Raw genomic sequence first — 7,179 nt, 5'->3', positions numbered from 1 at the left:
ATAGCAAAGAATTGATATTGACCACAGTATTTCTTTTTTTGTCCTGACAATATCCAAATCTGCTTGTGGCATGAACATTTTACAGACCAGTATTAGAAAATAGTGTCAGGAGGAGGAAAATATAAAACAGGTATATTTTGAGTGAAGTAAGACCACAGATGATGATGTTGGTAATGGATGACATGATGGTAGTGGTGGTGGCCCATGGTGGTGACATGGATGGCATTTCCTAATCTCTTAGTCAGGATTGCATACTGTGGCCCGTGTTTCACACAGATGATCACATTTGATTCTCATTGGGATCTCCTGGCCCTGTGATAGTGCCTGTTATACAAATGACAATATGCCAGTGTAAAGAATGTATCTTGGCTTGGACAGCCAATTAAGAGTAGAACCTTGTAACAGGATCACTGAGCACAGAGCCCACTGTGAGACTGAGTCGCACATTGTGATCTTTCCCAGAAAGGTGCAGACTAGACATGGTGACTATTGTGTATAATTTTGTACAAGAACCACATGTCAGCTCTATGAGTGTGGAAAGGTGACCACTGCAGCAACACACACGATTTAGAAACCACGTTAGGCTGTCACAGACATGTTTGGTGAATGAGCTGACTTACTCTGGCCTCTTAGATAAGTAAAAGATAAAATAATTTGGCTTCTGGAGATGGATTTTCAGTGGACAGTGGATGCTGACAATGCCTTACACTTCACCACCAGGCGAGCCCTAGCTGCCTTCTGCCAACACTGGTGACAGCAGCACTGATGTTACGTAAATTAGCACACAGCCCACAGTGCACTGAAGACCAGGCTGATGGCATTAGTAAAACAAATGATGGGTTCACCTAATGTGAGTTCTGAAGGGAAAGAGAACCCAGCTTCTCCTTCTTGATTGTTGGAGAAATGACTAGAGACTTGGCAACAGGAAGGATGAATGACTGCCCAGTGCTGACTCACCACTCAGCTGTGACTGTCACCAGCCAAGAGGGAGGCGTAGCAGGCATCTGCACTGAGGCTTCCTCCTGGTAAGATGGTGGCTGCAGGGTTCTGACCGCTCCAAGGCCTCTCTGGTTTGTGACCCAGACTCTCTTTTGCATTCTATTTTGTTAGTGCTCAGCAATACTCAGTGTACAACCCCAGCACAGGGGTTTTCAGCTTCTCACCGCCCACCCCAGAGCCACCCCAGAGCCACCCCAAGTCCCTCTCTGTCTTCAGTGACCCTTTTCTCCCTCATGAAACTGCTTCTGCATTCCTGAATGGAGCAATCTGCCATTTCTCATCACTTCCACCTCCCAAATAAGATATTTTCTTCTTTAATTTTGTAAGGATCCATGCTTCACTGAAGAATGACGCCCTGGACTTAAATAGTATATACATGCAAAGAGTGTTTTATTCTCCAGAAGCCCAGCATGCCAGGATCTCCCATTACCAAGATAGAGAGACAAGCAAGAGAGCTCACAAGCCTGATTTAAAGCACATTAGGGTAGGTGACCTTTATTTTGTTCCAACTCTGGGGACATTCCATTATCAGGGTATGGGGGTTAGAAACTGTTGCTGGGGAGGTCTGAAAACTGCTGCTGCTGAGGAAGTCTGGAAACTGCTGCTGACCCATTGTCCTTGCCTCTGGTCAAGTGGTAGGGCAGTTTCTGAGCCCTAGACTTGCCTGGACCTGCCCAGTTCTTGGAAAGAGATTTAGGCCTCATCTCCTGAACTGCCAATTTGAAGTCTGTCATGGAGTCAGCCTAGCCTTCTCAATATGTATTACAGAAAAGCAATGGCATTTTAGAATAAGAAAGACAGTCTAAATCCCAGCAGCCTTGACTTGAACCAGACCTTTTGGGGGTTGTTGTTATTGAGACAAGGCCTCCTTGTATATGTTAGGCTGGCCTGGAACTTACACAGACTCACCTGCCTCCCACAAGTGCTGGTTTTAAGGACATGTATTGCTGTGTCTGGTTTCAGCACAGACCTTCTAGGGCCCTTTCAGTTCTAAGTTGCTACAGTTAACTCTTGGAGGCTAACTTATACAACCAACATTTGACGACTGAGCGAAGAGCATACTGTACCTGAATGGGAAAGATCCGTGAATGTGGAGGGGACTGATAGAAAGCTCTAAAGCTAAGGCCACCTGTTTGGTGTGGTGGCCCACTTCCCACGCTATTGTCACCTGCATTTCATTTTGTCTTGTTTTATTTGGTTTTGGTATTGTTAGTTAGTTTGGTTTTTTTTTAATGCTGCGTTTAATGGTAAATCTTAGCACATGCCAGCATGGAGACTGGCACAGAGTCAAAATAGCAGGGACAGCTGGTCAACCAAACCTACAGTGTCTCATGGTGAAGAGGATGAAGAGGATGGCCATCAAACAGGAGAGCCCGTGGCCTCAAACAGGGTAAATCCCAGAATGGCAGAGAAAATCTACTACTTGAGAGACCAGTTCCTGGCATAATTGATAATCAAGCTATCAAACAGTATGCCAGTGCCAGCCCCTGATCCAGCCATACCAATTGTGGAGACCACACCATCAATAATAAAGTTAGCTGCTGAGCAGATCAAGACTTCCTTGTACTCTGCATCGTTCCCATCTCCCAGCTCTAGCCCTTCTCACCTGCCTTTCTTCTCTGTGCATCTGAGAAGCTTAACAAGGTCCCAGTTAACACCTCTCCAGGGACAGTTAACCCATCCCATTCCTGTTTCAGAGCACTTGCTGGATGTTGTCCTGGAGCTCTATGTGTTACTCAGGGTTCACATCAGTTGGTATCTAGTCTCTTGGCTCATTTTTCTGTTGCTATAACTAAATGATACCACAAAATGCAATTGTCTTGCAATCTGAGGTCTGGCAATTCTGAAGCATCTGGTGAGGGTCTTCTTGGTGGTGGGGATTCTGTAGGTTCTGAAGGTGGAAAGAGGTATCATATATAAGACACAGACACATATACAGTTTTACAGTAATCCCAACCTTACAATAATTCATTTACCCCTTAATCGACTAATTCATCATCCACAAATAGATGAACCCGTACAAGAAGAGAACACTCATTAATCACCTTGAATAACCACACTTGAGGCTGGCTGGGAATATAACTCAGTGGTAGACCCCTTGCCTGGTAGATATACTGATTTGGCTTCAATCTCCAATACAACAAAAGAAATTACACCTGGTCCTTGACTCCTCAATAGAGATGCAAACTCGACATGAGTTTCAGTGGCAACCATAAAACTGTGTCATTTACTGATCATCCAACACTCACACACATCAAACTCTTAAAGACAGGGACATGATACCCGGATGCCGTAGCTTCTCTGAGGTGGTTAGTTTGTTTTCATTTGTTCATTAATTCACTCATTAATTCACTTATTCAATTCATTCATACATTCTCATGTCTGGAAAGTAAAAGAAAAAAAAAGTAAGGTTTCTAAAATACGATCACCTTTAAAAGGGGGAAGAGAGTTTGTTTCCTTTCATAACACGCCTCTGTTTCCTACCATCTATGATAACTCACACAGCTTTGGAAGTAAATCAATTAAACAGAACTTGTGTAAGGGAAACAGCAAGGTATTCTATAGCTGGAGAGACTTTTACAAAGAAAATTGATGTTAAAGCCCTTTCATCTCGTTGTCTCATGAGAATGGAATGAAACATATGACATCCTCAGCTTCAAAGAAAGAGAAGAGCCAGATACAAGAGCCATTGAAGACAAGAAACTGTCAGCCTGTAAAATGTGGTCTTTGAAGACAGCATTTAAATAAATACATACTGAGAGACTAAAGTCTTTTTTAAAAAGTTTTATTTATTCATATGCTTTAGGTACATAATCTCTCAGTTTTCATGAACATCAGAAGGGGGAATCAGATCCCATTACTGACAGGTATGAACCACCATGTGGTGGCTGGGAATAGAACTCAGGACCTCTGGAAGAACAGCCAGAACTCTTAACCACTGAGCCATCTCTCCAGCCCCAAGAGACCAAATCTTGAAAATACGATGCCTGTGGCAAAAAGCCAACAAGACCTGGGCAGTGTTGGTTTTTACCATGAAGATGAAGCCATTATAATTACTGTAACTCATCCAACGAATGACGAGTTACTTATAGTTTTGTAGAGAAGCAAAAAGTGAGACTGGTATCAAATTTTTCTTGATTATCTTTGAAGTTGAAATGTGGATTCTCATGCTCAGAAAAATTACTTCACTGCTATCTTTAAATTTCCCCAGAATTAACAAATGGGTTTTTTTTACCTAGTTACAGGTGAATGCAGAACCACCTCCTTTGCTATACCCTGAATAATGTTGTGCCTCCAAGATTATTCTGTTGACACTTAATGTCCAGTGAAGTAGTATAGAGGAGCTGGTGGGAGGTGATGAGATCATGAAGATTCTACCTTCAGAGTGTGTTTAATGCTCTTTTAAAGGACTCAGGATGAGCATCCTAGCTGGAGGGTGCACAAAATAACACCATTTATGGAGCAGATGTCTCTCTAGACACTGAGTCTATTGGGGTCAAACTTGATCTTGTATTTCTCCAGAAGTGTGAAAACTAAGTTTCTATTACTCACAAACTATCCGATCTATTTTGTTATACTGCCTAACTGAATGTAGACCATCTGTCTTGGGTTTCTGTTGTTGTGATAAAAAAAAATGAGCAAAAGCAACTTGAGGAGAAATGGGTTCTTTTGACTTATGGGTTACAGCCCATAGTCTGTATCAGAGAAAGCCAAGGCCAGAACGGAAACAAAAGATGATAAAGAACACTGCTTACTTACTGGCTTGATCCTCGCAGTGTCTTTAGCCTGCTCTCCTATGCAACCTGCACAGAGTGGCCCTGCCACAGCAGACTGAGTCCTCACATATCAATCGTTAGTAATAATAACAGTAATAATAATAACATACTAATAATAATAACAACAAATCCTCAGAGGCTGCTTGCCTACAGGTCAAGCTGATGGAGACATTTTCTCAGTTGGTATACCCTCTCCACAGTGAGCATAGTTCCAACAACTGCACCAACCAGAACGCCATTACTGAAAATTCTGACACCCACGGGGTGTTCGTTTTTTGGAAGTTCATCAAGTTAAATATGTAAATTCTGCCTATATCAGATTTTTTATTCTGAATGAAAATTTGCAGAGCCTCATGTCAGTACAAAAGGAAAAAGGCCACTCAGGTACTTGGTTGCTGCTATAGGTAACCTTTTCAAAAACAGCTCTCTCTTGTCCAAATTCTGCAGCTTCTCAGTTTACCCACTTTTTTCCAGCATCTGTGGATTGCTGTCTCTAGAGGAGACAACCATCAACTGTATTAAAGGATGTGCCTTGCTCCATTTGATGTGGATAGTGTAGTACTTCACTGAGGACAAAATTGGAAGTCATCCTGTGTATTGTCTGCTAGAACCAAATGTCCTCACTTCCTCTATGGCCTTGGTCTACAGAAGCTTTTAACTTGCTTCTGAACAGTAAACATTAGAAAAGGAAAATATCTGTATTTTTTCTTTATGTGGAGATTCTCATTATAACACCTGTGTTTTAGAAACCATTGTTTAAAGTCTGTAGGTAGATAGGCCAAGTTATATGAAAGAGATGTCTAAAGGTACATAACTATCATCAGTTGATGTCCTAATCCAGTGTCTGCGTAATGCTATCCGAGCAACGTGCTGCCCAGGAAGGCATTGAAAAGGAAAGCAAACACTGACATGAAAACCAACATGTCCTCTGGGAGGCTGACAGATGGCTATGCCATCTTCTATTCCTGTTTATCCTTTGTCTTCTGCCTTATATTTTTCTCTCGTGATTAGCATCCATGTTGAATTCTTCTGAAAATGTTATGTTTACCTTGTTTATTGCATTTTAGAATGCTTTGGTCCTAAATAATTAAAATCAGAAGAGCCAACATGAAAAGGATCCAAGTTAATTTGTGAGGTGACTTAAATGCCATGGAAAACACAAGGAAAATTAGGGTTAGAACCCACTACCATTTATATTTAGTGATCTTGTGCACATGTGATGTTTAGAAGCTCTTTATCTACTTTGGGAATTTCCTGACTGTTGTAAATTTAAACTTCCCATGATATCATCACACTAAAATCCTCATTTGCACATACATATTTAAAGAAGGGAAAATGGCACCCAAACTGTGAAAGTCACATCTCCTACGCGAGAGGTGTGCTTCTGTGGATGGCATGTGTGAATCGGGAAGTGACACTGCAATATCCTTACTGTAATAGAGGTTTCCCACACAGACGACAGAGGGGGGACATATGCTGTATACGTCTGTCTTCGAGTTACTCTTGCTGTGATGAAACACCATGACCAAAAGCAACTTGGGGAAGAAAAGGTTCATTTGGCTTACTTCTACAGTGTAGTTCATCATTGAACAAAGCCAGGAGAGTAACTGAAACAGGACCTGTGGACAGAAGCTGTTGCAGAGGCCATGGAGGGGAGCTCCTTATGGTTTGTACCCCCTGGCTTGCTCAGCCTGCTTTCTTATAGAACCCAGGGCCACCAGCCCAGGAGTGACCCCACCCACAATGAGTGGGGACCCCTCCCCATGGATTCTTATTAAGAAAATGTCCGGGGCTGGAGAGATGGCTCAGCGGTTAAGAGCGCCCGACCGCTCTTCCAGAGGTCATGAGTTCAATTCCCAGCAACCACATGGTGGCTCACAACCATCTGTAAAGAGATCTGATGCCCTCTTCTGGTGTATCTGAAGACAGCTATAGTGTACTTATATATAATAAATAAATAAATCTTTAAAAAAAAAAAAAGAAAATGTCCAACAGGCTTGCCTACATCCCAATTTTACGAAGGCATTTCTTTTCATTTTTAAATTTTTATTGTTTTTTTTGTGAATTTTATATCATGCACCCCAATCATAATCGTCTCACAGTCCCTTTGTACCTGCCCTCGCCCTTGAACTCCCCAACGGAAGAAAAAAAATATTGTGGAAGCAGTAGTATGTCATGGCATGTCCCACAGTACACCCTTTTGTCCACATTTCTTTACTTGCCAATGTTCATTGCAATGAGTCATTGGTCTGCTTTGAGACCTCTGGCTTTTGCTACAGTATCAATACTGGATCCTCACTGGGACTTCTCTTGGATAGTCTATTGTTGCCTGTGTCATGGAGATCCTGCAGCTTTGGATCTGCAGGACTGCCCCATCACATGCTCCAGCAGTTCATTGATGGTG

The sequence above is a fragment of the Rattus norvegicus genome, chromosome 3, assembly GCF_036323735.1.
Source record: "Rattus norvegicus strain BN/NHsdMcwi chromosome 3, GRCr8, whole genome shotgun sequence".
Lineage (NCBI taxonomy): Eukaryota > Metazoa > Chordata > Mammalia > Rodentia > Muridae > Rattus > Rattus norvegicus.
The sequence above is the reverse complement of the archived record's forward strand: the minus strand, read 5'-3'. Positions refer to the sequence as shown.